General features: G+C 41.0%; 2 long non-coding RNA genes across 2 annotated transcripts; one reads left to right on the plus strand and one right to left on the minus strand.

Moving 5' to 3' along the window:
* The first annotated feature begins 2,154 nt into the window (after positions 1-2,154).
* Positions 2,155-4,610, plus strand: LOC136545872 (uncharacterized). Its single transcript, XR_010781176.1, has 3 exons — positions 2,155-2,512; positions 3,043-3,188; positions 4,355-4,610. It is a non-coding gene; the product is annotated as an uncharacterized lncRNA (long non-coding RNA).
* Positions 4,611-7,050: 2,440 nt separating this feature from the next.
* On the minus strand, positions 7,051-8,748 carry LOC136545873 (uncharacterized). Its single transcript, XR_010781177.1, has 3 exons — positions 8,582-8,748; positions 8,384-8,497; positions 7,051-7,318 (listed from the first exon to the last, which is right to left on the minus strand). It is a non-coding gene; the product is annotated as an uncharacterized lncRNA (long non-coding RNA).
* Positions 8,749-14,317: the final 5,569 nt, after the last annotated feature.

Consider the following 14,317-nt stretch of genomic DNA (forward strand, 5'->3'; position numbering starts at 1 on the left):
AGATAATTTTGGTCAGAGTTCTATCAAACACACTTTTAAATATACACTATGTTTAGATATATAGTAAAAGTAATATATCTAAAAAAATTAAAATATCTTATAATTTGAAAACGGAGGAGGGTAAACCCGGAAAGGGGCCGGATCAGAGCGCCCCTAAACCAAACACTGAGCTCGTCAGGTGGACACCACTCCCACTTCTTTTCCTGTCGATGTTGATGATCCCCTAGAGTTTCGCACCTCATGATGTTAGCTACACACGTCACATCTACTCCCTCTGTCCCATATTATTTGTCGTTTCCGGTTTTCGTACCACAAGTTTGACTCGATTTGTAGAAAATACGTACAACATTTATATCTCCAAATAAATTTATTAAAAAACTAGATTCAAAGATCTTTCCAATGATACTAATTATGTACCGTAAATATTAATATTTTTGTAATATATATTTTATCAAAGTTGTTTCTCGGGAAACGAAAGCGACAGATATTCTAGGACGGAGGAAGTACACATCATGGGGAGCAAACACCAGCAACGAGACAAACAACTACTCCCTCTGTCCCATATTATTTGTCGTTTCCGATTTTCGTGCCACAAGTTTAACTCGATTTGTAGAAAATACGTACAACATTTGTATCTCCAAATAAATTTATTAAAAAACTAGATTCAAATATATTTTCAATGATACTAATTATGTACCATAAATATTAATATTTTGTAATATATATTTTATCAAAGTTGTTTCTCGGGAAGCGAAAGCGACAGATATTCTAGGACGGAGGGAGTACATGTCACGTGTCAAACATCTATCCATACTCTCTCCGTTCCAAAATATCTATCGATTTCGTTTTTCGAAAAATAAATTTGACAAAATATATATTAAAAATATTAATATTTATAGTACATAATTGATATTATTAAAAAGATCTTTGAATCTAGTTTTTTTAATAAATTTATTAGGAGATACAAATATCGCACGTATTTTCTACAAATCAAGTCAAACTTGCGGCACGGAAATAAAAAACGACAAATAATTTACTACAGAGGGAGTATTTACTTATATATGTCAGTACTAGTATATATCTTGCGCACACCCATGCGTACGTAGTATCTTACCTGCATAGAATCATTGTGATTTATCTTATAATTTTTAGTATACATTAAAGAAATATGACCTACTCGGTCTAATTGTAGATCTGCAAATAAATAGGCACATTAAGGGAGACATGAGCTATTTACATGGTCTGTCCATGAGGGGATCTCGACCAACCAAAACATATAATTGCTTCAAAATATTATTCTCGTTTAAAGTCACAAATAGAGTTTTAAAATCTTAGCTAGAGAAACACTTTGTTTTCATTTCTTGTAAAGAAAAAAAAAACATCACCTCTCTCTCTCTCTCACTCTCCATGCATGCAATGCTACATATATGTAGATCTTGATCTATAAAGATCCTCGTTCATGGACAACCTCTTATAATCCAGTAATAAGCCAGAAATCTGGACAATATGACTAGAGAACCTGTAACATCCTAAAAATTCAAATCCTTAAAATCACTCGCTCAAAAATATTTTTAAAATCTAATTTTGCAAACTATTAATCAGTTGAGCCTCTATTATCTCTTTCCGACTCTTATGCACTCCATATATCTCCCGAAACTTATATCCTGCACCTGGTAGCACCAACGTCATCTGCCCGTCCCCACCTCTCTCTCGCTCCGTTTGCCCTCGCCCAGCAACGGCGCATGCGCCTGACCCCACCACCTCCGCCGCGGCATCGTCCACGCTCGGACCTCCCTCGCCGCCTGTGGTGCTCCACGACACGTTGGTCCCACCACCTCGCCTCGCCTGTTTGTGCCGTGGGACCCATTCTCCTCCCCCATCTCCCTCTCCCTTCTGTTGAACCAGCACGCAGCGCAAATATACATGCATTCCAGCAGCAGACACGCATGCAACACTAGCAGCAGCAGACACCACGCAGCGTGCGAATTCATTGCACTCGTACAAGCAGCCCAGCAAGCGGCAAGCACGCATCCAGGCAGCTGAGCTCGCCACCACGTGTTCACGTCCAGTTTCACCTTCCCCGTTACACGCCGCACAGCCCCTGCTCGCGTCGTCCCATCGCCCTGAACCGCGGAAGAGCAAGTTGGCTACACCATCGCCACCCGCTGCAGCAAGACAGGCACGCCGCCCTGCTCCACTCACCTCTTCCACGCCATCACTCCGCCTGCACGCTCCGTCGCCTCAGCGCCACCGTCATCGCGAGCAAGCGACGCTCGCAAGCCGACACGGGCCTGCAGTGCCGCCATTGAAGGCGAGTTGCTGTGCTCGCCATCCAACCACCCTCCTCCGGCCTATAAAATGGCAGCCCGAGCCGCTTCTCGCCACCGCCCCAAGCTGCCAAAGCCACCAGCGCCGCAGCTTCCTCCCTCGGTCCCTCTTCTTCTCCGACTCTCTGTTTCCCGAGCTCAAGCTCGCCCGGCCGATCTCCTCCCTCGAGCTGCAATAGACCAAGGTGGGTAGCCTCCATGCATCCCCAATCTCTCCTCGCCCTCCCCGTGTTCTCGAATTTGAGAACGGTGGCCAAAAGCACCCGCTAGCCGAGCTCCAGCAGCCAGCCATGGCGGCGAGACGGGGAGCACGAACGCCCGAAACGTTGTTCGCTGCTCTGCCTCTCTGCCCTGTCTCCCGTGTCTCTCTCCCTCTGTTATTTCTGACCCAAAATGCTAGCGCCACACTCAAGCAAGCCGCAGCCCAGTGGGCATGACGTGAAGCCCAAAACAGCCAATTACTCCGTATGTTCATTCATTATTTTCCTTCGATTTAATTAACGACCACCTCGCACAGTTAATATCTCCATCATATTGTTCGCAAAAAAAAAAAATCTCCACCATACCACCTCCGATTCATCACTTTTTCTTTCTAAATTCATCTAAAATCAAACTCTATCCATCCATGAAGTTTCATAATTTTTAGAGCTAATTTGAATTTATGTGAATATTATATGTGTTTGTTTGCCTGTTTTGGTTGTTTGCTCGTCGTTAGCTGATGGAGTGACCGAGGCGCTGATGGAGTGACCGAGGAAACGAACAACGATCTCGGAGGTCAGGATGAGTTTGGAGGCCAGTACCACGAGTTCGACGCCGAGGATCCAAACTGCCAGCAGGAATTTGCCGAGGACGCCGACGGAGGCAAGTCCAACCTATTCCGATGCATGTTGCTCCTATTTTTAACAAGCCATTTTAAATATTGCATATATGATTATACATACAAAGTATTTTCACTGCTTTGCTAAGACCCGTTTGGATAGCCATCTTGAATTGATATTAGCTGATAAATGCCTTGTTCAAACTTAGGAATAAATGTTACGCTACGGCGAAATATTGTTATTTAGTATGCTTAGGATTTGGAATTCATCATGGATACTCAACACTATATTTTTCTCAAATACAATATTTTAAATGGAAAACCGTGTGAATTGTGAGGATAAAATGTGCGTATTTTGAAAGGGTTAATGAATAAGTTGTAGATGGTGATTACCCTAGAGATCGATGTTCCTTTTGTGGGATGTCGCGGTGTTCTGGTTTGTACCTTTTGTGGTTAAGCGTGAAGATATCCATCTTGTCTTAATTAAGGACTGAGTTGATGATTTATCTTGTCTAACTCATTTTATCGTATAGCCACTCGATCTTGTATGTAGCAAGGCTTAGTCTAAATCCTCCTAGTTGGTATGACAATCATCTGGAGGCAGGTGTGTAGCGGGACACTAAGATATATATATGTGGAATTTGATGAATTATAAATGAAATGAGCTCTATTATTATACTATGAGGACCTTGGCTTAGTGTTCCTGTGCTGAACCTCAGTACTTAGCTATGGAGGGTAATGGCTTTGATGGATCTGTGCTTGATGACGGTGTTAAGTTATGGTATCCTACTTATGGTAAAAGTATACAACCTCTGCATAGTGTAAAATTTATCCGGATAGTCGTGTCCGTGGTCTCGGACATGTTATGGTTTGGTTTTAACAACTAGATGGGTTGGGATGAGTGGAAACATGAGAGTGGGTGTGATTTTAGAAATGAATGGTTGTCTACCATGTGTTGTGGAACAAAGGGTTCAGCAACACTTAAAATTGTGATCAACCCCTTTTTCATAAATACTATTATATATGGAAAATATATATCTTTTGCAAAGATATTTATAAAGTGAAACCTTGCATGTGTCAAAAAGATAGCTTTATGCAAATGAACCAAGCCTTATCCTTCATATGTCCATATGTATATATTGTTATCCCTTCCGTAGGGTAAGGTTGGATTTGCTAAGTACTTTGTATTCACCCTTGCTTTGTTGAACAGAGGAAGATTCAGATTTCATCCCTGAAGTGGCGTATGAATAAGGTCGTGTTTGCACCCAACTAAGCCTGTGACATTGGGGTTCGCCCAGATGTGTATTAGCGAACTTTGTTTCTGGGTTGCTGGACCTATGTTATGTTGTGGTTACTTCTCTTTGTGGCATGTCTTCATTGCCCACGCTTGTCGAGAGTACTGCGCTGCGCTGAGACTTATCTGATGTAATAAATGTGTTACTAGCCTCCTGGAACTAGTATTTGTATCACATTTGAGTTCCTGGATAACCGGACCCTACTCCATAAGTTTGGCAAAAAAAATTCGGCCTAAATTGATATGAAAAATGAAACTTAGCAATCCTTCCCTCTCTAGATGGAAACCCTAATTAAGCAACAAATGTACATAAATTTTTGAAAAGACATTAAGGATGGCCTAATCTTACCTCTTAGAGCCAACTCTTTCAAAGATTTCAAGGGGAAAACCTCTCTCCACTCTTTTTTGCAAATTTTTGCCTCCAAATGGGCTAAAAAATGGCACATCTACAGTAGTTTGTATAGATCGTGCAAGGAAGAAAATCGTTTTTTGCAAGGAGTATTTTAGAGGCAGCTCACTAATTCAATAGTCCCTATAAAAGGTTTTTTAGGGGTGGTTCCTTTAGTAAACCGCCTCTAAAATACATGTTTTCAATGGAAGATCTTAAGAGAACCATCCCTGAAAAACCACATTTTTAGGGTGGTTTTTTTAAAACAACCATCCCTAAAAATAGATATATTTCTAGGGACGGTTGTCCTAATTAAGAGAACCGATCCTAAAATAGATTTCCATAGGCAGTTTGCTAGCTACAATGCTTTTCGTCCGAGTTAGTGTTGGTTTCCTATGTGCACTATCCTTGAAAAGTAGTATTGACTTTAATTTCAAACTCATCAAACAATTCGCCAAAGGTTGTCTATATATATCTTCAATTTCTAGCTCATCTTCAAACTCTTAATAAAGTAAAGAATAGACGCATTCATTGGACTTCATCTTGTTATGAGGATTGAATACCCAGTGATAGATATACTTTGGTCACACATTACCCAAGTGTTTATAAAAGACACTACTACATAATGATTTTGTGGGACATTGGCCAAACATTAATGGAGAAGGACATATTAGGTGCCGTCTCCGTTAATGAACACCCTCCCACTGGCTGACCTAAGGCAACCACCTCAATTAATTCTCTATTAACGGAGATAGACGCTTTAAGCCGACCGTCTCCGTTAACTTCTTAACATAGCGGACATCGTTATAGGAACTACACCTCCGTTAATGACCCAAGTCGACCGTCTCCGTTAAATTAATGGAGGTACGGCCCTATTCGTTTTACTGAAATTTGGCTTATACTGATGCTTATGCTGATTTGTTGTGAGAAAAAATAATGTTCATTTGATGAAAAATACTACTGTACGGCCCTATTCGTTTTACTGAAATTTGGCTTATACTGATGCTTATGTTGATTTGTTGTGAGAAAAAATACTGTTCATTCGCTGAAAAGTACTACTAAACCACCTCTGGAAAGCGCGATTAACAGTGGCATTGAGCCGAAGACACGCCCTTCCCACCTCCGAAAAGCCAAAACGGACGCCTACGATAATGTGTACAGTAGTAGCAAGGGGCCGGTTCAGGTTCTAATACAAGTGACTCCATTTTTATTAAGAGAAAATTGATTTGGAGAGTTTAGCCCTTGTTTAGTTCCACCCTAAAATCCAAAAAGTTGCTACAGTACCTGTCACATCGAATGTTTACGGTCCGTGCATGGAGCATTAAATGTAGACGAAAAGAAAAACTAATTGCACAGTTTGGTGGGAAATTGCGAGACGAACGTTTTAAGCCTAATTAGTCAATGTTTGGACATTATTTGACAAATAAAAACGAAAGTACTACAGTAACCCAAAATCCAAATTTTGCGAACTAAACAAGGGCTTAGTCATCGTCGACCTTGGCAATATATGCATGGCATGAGATGTGCTCACTAGTTGCAGTGACTGTGTGACATGACCTGCGGCATGCTGCCGTCTGTATATGCGCGCACGAGTAGCCATGCACGGGAATTTCGCGTGCCTTTTTGGATTTTGCGCGGCCATTCACGGTGTGTTTTCGTGAAATTTGGGATTTTGACTACCGTAGCACTTTCGTTTTTATTTGGTAATTAATGTTCAATCATGAATTAATTAGGTTTAAAATGTTTGTCTCGTGATTTTCAACCAAACTGTGCAATTAGTTTTTTTTCGTCTATATTTAATGTTCTATGCACGTATCATAAAATTCGATGTGATAACTACTATAGCACTTTTTGGAAACTTTTAGGAACTAAACACAGCCTGATGTTATGTTCTGTCCGTCAATCTCCATGCGTTTTCTCGGTCCGGCGGAAGGAATACAGTAGACTTCTTCAATGGAAACAAAGGCAATCCGACAAAATATCAATCCCGGCCAGCCGCCGACGTTTGTGAGAGAAAATACTCGAATACTTGGCAACTAGTTTCCACGCAGTTCCTCGATCGGTGGTTTGCTTGCAGGAAACTCGAATACTTGGTCATAGCTTCCTTCCTTTCTACCTGGGTCTCAAATAATTTGCTAGCTACTCCTTCAGTTCCAAAAAAAAATGTTTTTTACTTTCAGACCTCTTATTTGACCGTACATCTTTGTGACACCCTAGAAAAAAAACACAACAATCCTCTATAAAATTACCACACTACACTACAACAACAGAATATGCAGAAGCAAAAACACGTCATCTAGATTAAGCATTAAATTAAGTCTCCTACAATAACATAAGAAGAGGCATCCTCAAACGTAACCAACAAACCTTAGACATTTGTTACAACATAAAAATGAGTCTACAACCAAGTTACAAAAATATGTGATTGTTTGAAGTGTACAACATCTGTGCATGCTACTCCCATCCCGCCAAGCATCCTTGAGCTTATGTACCTGAGATGAGGGAACAAGCGTAGGAGGTTTATGGAAAACCTCAACAAGCAAACTACCTTAACTAAGCTATTTAAATCACAGTTTGTTTAATCATCAAATTTAAATAGCAAAATAAAAGATACATCAATTGCTTCATAGAAATATAAATATACTTCAAAGTGTAAATGCAAATGCGAATGATGTAATGTAATGCATGACTTTACTTGTACCCACACGTCCCAAGAAGAGGGAGTGAGGGCTGCAACCACATTGCTCATCAACGTGCGTTGTTGTACTAGTACTTACCGCACCAATTTGGTCACAAGCCAACCTCAGTACTAACATCATCATACCAACATGTATAAACAACAAATAACACACTAGAACGTCCCCAAACCCGTCGTTCAAGCATCTACCATTTCACTACCGATCGTGACAGCAGCACTGTCTCTTCTCTTTTTTATATACATTAAACTAAACATTAAAAAATTCTCAAAATCTACCAGATGGTACAAAACTTCATTATATACAACTTTGGTATTATAATATTCGGCATAAGAGTTATCCAAGATAGCCTAAACATCCTCTTAACATGACTGAACTTTTCTAACAATCAGACCAGGACAGCGAGATTATAAAATTCATAACTGGAGATATACTTATCCTAAAATTGTGTTCTATAACAGCATAGAAAGATTAAGAAAAACCCTACAACTTCTATTTAGACAAAAATAACAAATTCATTCATTATGAGGGCCAAAAACTGAATGGATCTAAAACAATCCAGATTCTCGTCACTACAAAACAGCCTTATTAAAACCATCATATCTCCAAAACTACAGAGGCTATGAGGGTGATCGTGGTGTCAAAAGAAAGGTATTTAAGTCATCTAAAACTTTGTCCACAGTGGCAAAATTTGTTCATGCAATTAAGATACCCTAAAACGAGGATGAACAGGAACTGCACACTTTGATGGGATTTCAGATATGGACGAGATTAATTTCGGGCAATTAAACCCCTTCTAATTAGATGATTCAGATCCACAAAAGTTGATCCAAATAAGTGGGTTAGAATTCGGCATCTCACCTTGGGCAACCGCAGTGAGCACAATGACCAACCCCCGGCGATCTGCTCCTTCCTTCCGTTCTCTTATCCCCCTTACATCGATCTACGCCGCTAGGACCGGTTCTTCGTCCCGATCTACGTTGCACGTAGGGTAACCATCACGGACAGTGAGGGAACAAGAAATCGAGGGCAAAACTAAGAGAGGAGACGACGTCGAACCAGGTTTAGGGAAGAACGGCGCGATGAGCGACGACGACGGCGGCAGCAAGCCCTAATCCTCTCTTCTTCACTCTTCTCCTTTATTTTCTCCTCTTTCTTTCTCCTATGCCATGACCAGAAGAACAACATCTCGGGTAGGGGAGAGGTTGATCAGGAAGAAAAGGAAATAGGCGAGGTAGCAGCTGTTTGAATAAGCCCTGAGCATGCCGCACTTAGTTGATGCATAATCTTAGCTAGTTGCTGACTGCGCTCTGGCTCTTTGTGGCTGGCACGCAAGGCGCGCATGACGCGCTCTCTCCATGGCACGGCCCAGGGTGATGGGATGGCAGCGACCAAGCATGAGCATGCCGTGATCCTCTCGGTCATTCTTGGCCATGTAACATTCATAGAAAAAAAATAGTGGGCTAACGGCCAGAGAGCCTCAACGCTAAGCTATTTCTATTTATGCCGCTATGCCAACTTTAACCGCTATTGTGTGCTATAGCCCCGCTAATTGCATAGCTTTAGTGTTCAAATAGCGGCGCTATTTTAGATTTTGCCATCACTAATAGATTTTGATAATTTAATTTGTTATTTCCTACTTATCATTTGCTACTAATTTGGTATTTTGGATAATTAAACACTGGACTTTCATGAACCATGTTGTAATGTCATATTAGTAATGTTATCTAGACTTGTGGAACCTTAGAAACATATTTGTGTTCATCGAATTTCATATTTACCATGTTTTTTTCATCAATTATTGGTGTTTTTCATGTTTTCTTTATAAAAACGCTATCTGTTAGCCTTATAGCTATTGAAAAAAGTTACCTCTATTTTCAATAGCCTGCTATTTAAAACTATGGTAACACTGCATGTACTTAGTTTATATTCAAGTTCGATCAACAGAAAACGCTGCCGCTTTGCAGCACCAAATACTTGTGTCCACCTATGATCATGTGTGTTCTAATGCCTCTCTCTTCTGTCACCGGGATTCTGTTAATTGGTATCGAAGCCGAGGTTGCGCTGTCACCGTTTCCATGTCGCTATCGCCATCCAAGAAGGCGCTCACTGGTGATGGCTCTGGCGAGAAGAAGACCCTTGCGACATTGCGCTCGCCACCACGACGTCGCGGCCGCTCCAACAACCGCTGATCACGCACCCGGGACACCAGCCCGTGCGTCATCGAGCGCATCATCGAGAGGCCGTCCGCCAACGTCGCATGGCCGATGCTCACATGGACTAACTATCTGGAATGGGCATTGGTGATGATGGTGAATTTCCACACGCTCGGCGTCTGGGACGTCGTTTGCCACGACGCCAGGGAGAAGCACGACGACGCCGACGACCACTGTTGACGGTCACTAACACCCATTTTGACCATCAATATTTCACCCAAAAGTATGATAAAGTGAGGTAAATCATCATCATACATGTTGCATTTTGTTTATAATTCACCTAGTTTCACTTGTGCTTGTAGAATTATTTATATGCAGGAAATTATAGCAAAAATGGGCCAAAATGGCGACAAATATGAACATAGGGAGCAAGCGGATGTGGTAGGGGGCCTTGGGCCCACTTGGCCACGCTGCCTGGTCCCACAAGGGCAGCGCCCATCCCCACAAGTGGCCCTGCCATGTCACCAATCCATGGGAGCTGCTCCAGAAGCATTGTCAAGCGTTGATCCAAGTCGGTTTCAACCAATGGACAAGATTGAGTTGACGCGGATCCACCAGCCCACTGTCATAGGCTTGGAGGCCTCCAACCGACCTCCTGTCCAAATCTTCGCACATGCCACTCCTACAACCACCTTTGAGAGCCAACCAGCACCGTATGATGTAAAGGCGGTGCATCCTAGAAACGGCCGGCGCCCCTAGCCGCCGCCCAGCACCCTGGGGTGGCCACCGACCTCCTGGCTACCTACAAGTACCCTCCTCACTCTATACTATAAATAGAGGGTGTGGAGCTCGGTGGAGAAGTGCCCCCATTCATTTCCAAGCTCTCCAAGCTTCTCCAAGCTCTCTAGCTTAGCTTGGCTTTACAGTAGTAATCTAGTAGTGGAAGTAGAGCAAGAGCAGAGCTTCTCTCAGAGTCTGTTGGTATATTTAAGACGCACACAGATTAAAGTTTTGTAAGCGCACGGATACCGCTGTAGCTTTCACCCAGAAGTATTCCAAGTATCGTATCCATAGGGAAACGTGTGAGATTAACTACAGTCTAACTTAACTAGGGGTAGTAACAAGGTCAAGGATAAACATGAGCGTAGAGAGGATTACTAAGGTTCTCTAGTTCTGACTTGGGTAAGCTATGTCTTTTACTGTTCAACTGGGGACATTACTAAAGAAATACACCAGCAGAGGATGCTTTCCATAGTAACCGGGTCCTACTTGTCCTACAGATAGGAGGTGGACTACAAAGGACTTAACGAGAATGTCACACTCATGATCTATCACTGGTCTGGAATGCAGGGTGCATCCATGATTAACCCAAGTCTATGCACCACGCTTACACTTACGATTAATACTTTACTCCCCCTAGGAAGAGAATAAAGCACTCAAAAGAATCACGAACCTAATAAACAATATAAACACGATACTTACTTGAATCAGAAGTTGATTACTAGAGAAATCTTAGAGGCAAGCTGAAGTAGAACTTGATTCCACCAAGGTACAAGCCGTAGAGAGAGCACGGATAGGCCGACACCTCCTCCAAACTCTTCCCTCACTCTCTATCTCACTATTTCTATTTACAAGACTAGATCCTAACTTGGAGGACTAATCTTCTCTTGATTGCTGGCTCTAATCCTGATGATGAGGATATGAATTAGGGTTTTAGGATGGCTTTAGGGAGGGGGGTAAGGGCTGCTATATATAGGGGGAGCCATCAATTGTGAGCCCTCGGATCAAACCGACTTAAAAGAACAGTGTAGATATGATCTTTAAGGCGGTGGAGAACCGACGTCCGAAGGAGAGGCCGACATGTGGGGTCAGTAGGCCGGCCGGCCTATAGGTGGGGCCGGTTGGCCCCACATGTCATCTCCTCGAGGTATGCTTTGGTGGGTTGCCTTCTGGAGTGTTCTAGAGTCTTCCCAAGTCGGTACCGTCATGGATAAACATGATTTACTTTGATGAATAGGTCTCCCTTGACTATTTTCTGATTAAATCCTCCTACAAACACATATTCACTAAAACTCATGGAGTTTATTAGTTTAAACCCCTATTCCTATGTTTGGTGATGGAATTAAGTATATATGTAGAATATGTTGATGGTTTATGATTGATGTTAGTGACTGTCAACAAGCTCCCCCAAGCTTACCCTTTGCCACTCCCTAAGCAAAGCTAAACTTAGCAATGGATCAGGAGTTGCTATAATGCTTTCACGCCTCAAAAGTACACAGACGTTCAATCAAAAATTCTCCTCCGGATTAGAATAAACCGATCTGACTTTCGAAGTTACCCATATTACCTTCAACCCTGGGGCTTCTTCACCTTCACTTGGGTCTTGAGCAATAGAAAGACAAAATGATCAAGTCAAGCACTATGTCTCAAGTTCTTTGTTCGACTATTGTTTCGGAGTTTTTATAAGTTTTCAAAATAAAAGTCAGAGAATCCATTGTATGACACTCTCAAGTCTCTCAATATATATGGTATTTGTGGATCCTCACCATGGCATAACTTGTTGTGCCTTTTTCTTCCTACCACTAAGGCTTATGTGGAGTTCATAGGTAGGGAGAAGCTAGAGCATACTTGCAATGCATATATTGTAAAGTCAAACAACAAATCCAAAGAGAGATGCATCATACAATCAAATCCTGATGTGCATGTGTGTGGATATATGTGTTGGATATATGGTGGAATCCTAATTCTACTTTGCTCCTTGAAAACTTATCTCTCTTTTGAAACTTGGAAACATTTGCTAGAGAACAGGGACTATCTTATTCATCTCTTTCTTTTTTTTAGGTGGGCATCTAAGCACCCATTGTTTTCAATATCTTGGACACTTTTGTGTCCATTTTTTTTCAACTCTTTTTTTATGAATAACTTTTGCATAGCCCCATGTCTCTTCTACAACAAAACTTTGAGAGAGATATCAACAAGAACTTGGAGCAATTATTTGGTGGATGGAAAACCTATCAAGCATGTTTTTGTTCACTCCTAGTGTAGGAGTAGAACATTTTTGAGTAGACCTAGATGGAAGGCATGCTTTTGCGCCTACCCCCAGTGTAGGAGTAGTGCATATCTGGGTGGTGTGTACGTGATCTTGATTTTAAGAGCATGACAAATCTCTCATAGGGGTCACAAAGCTTGATAAAACTCAATGCAAAAGCAAGCAGCATATATGTGAAAGTTTTCCTAGCCTAAATAACATGTATAGCTCTAATGGGAATTCAAGCTTTGTCATACATGAACTCATCATGTAGCATTTTTATGTTTTTCAAAAGATAAATCTTTAGAACTTTAGTGTTATTTGGAACAAGATAAACAACACCTCAGACCTTCTCATATCATATCCGTCAATTACCTAAACTTAGATCAAGCACATGCTACCCATGAGTTTCAAGTTCAGAGTAAATCTTTATATCAAAACAATCTTATCCAAAACTCAGGAGAATTCAAAGCTGAAAACTAGGTACTTGAAAGGAATTACAATAGAGCAACTATTCATCATTTCCATTTTTAGAGATCATAGAGAGTCCTTTTTATTTTATTCAGCTCTTAAAAACAAATTAAAGCAAACTAGACACACCCTTTTTTATTTTGTTTTCATTTTTTATCACACATTACTACTAACTATAACTATTTATTTTGTTTTTAGTTTTGCAGTTTTTTTAAACATGTATATATAAAGCAAACTTAAAATAATAAAACAAAGGAAAGAAATACCTACCTAGATACATGGGGGTGCTGCTCCCCCAAACTGGCTCTTTCGATGAGGGTTTGGTGTTTTAAGTCCTTCGAACCGGACTCCTCCTTGTGAAGTTCGTTGATTGAGCACCTCGGTTCGCTCCGAAGACAAGGATTCTTGTGGTGGTGCCTCTAATGGTGATGACACCTTCTTTCACCAAACCTATCTTGGTTTTGAGTTTTGATTTTGGTTTAATAGATTTAGAACTTTTTCTTGTAGAAATTTAGGGAATCAACCGACTCTCCCATACTTTGCTTAAAGTGTGTCCTATTCATAAAGACAAGGTAGAGGTCAAGTGCATGGGCTCTGTCGGTGGGAAAACACCAACAGAACCAAAACTTTATTTATTCTTCTCTAACCTTAAGCACATTGAACAAGATGAAGTTGATATTATGTGCTTTGTTCAATTATAACATGGGTGATAAGATCAAAAGATTGAGCATGAATGTAGCATTTAAATACATTTGACAGAAAAGATTGAGTTGCTTAACCTACGGAAGAATTGTCTATCTCTACATAATATATCAATCTTTACATGATTATGACTATCATCTTCTAGAAATAAGATGTGCATTTTTAGCTCATTTGGTTAAGACCATGAGATCAAGAAAGTGGTGCTATGAACAAACTTTAAAGAGCAAGACATGTTGAGCTAGTCAGGTTGGATCAAGCAAGTTGTAACTCAAACATGTTCCTTTTTTACTTATGTGCATATCCAAATCAAGGAAAAGCTTTTTAAACAATGACCATTTACCTTAGGATGTTACCTTCGTCATTGATGCGTGATGACACCACATGACAGATGGTAGATGACTCGTGATAGTCCTTCCCATTTGCTTGAAGTTTTCCTTG

The sequence above is a fragment of the Miscanthus floridulus genome, chromosome 3, assembly GCF_019320115.1.
Source record: "Miscanthus floridulus cultivar M001 chromosome 3, ASM1932011v1, whole genome shotgun sequence".
Taxonomy (NCBI): Eukaryota; Viridiplantae; Streptophyta; class Magnoliopsida; order Poales; family Poaceae; genus Miscanthus; species Miscanthus floridulus.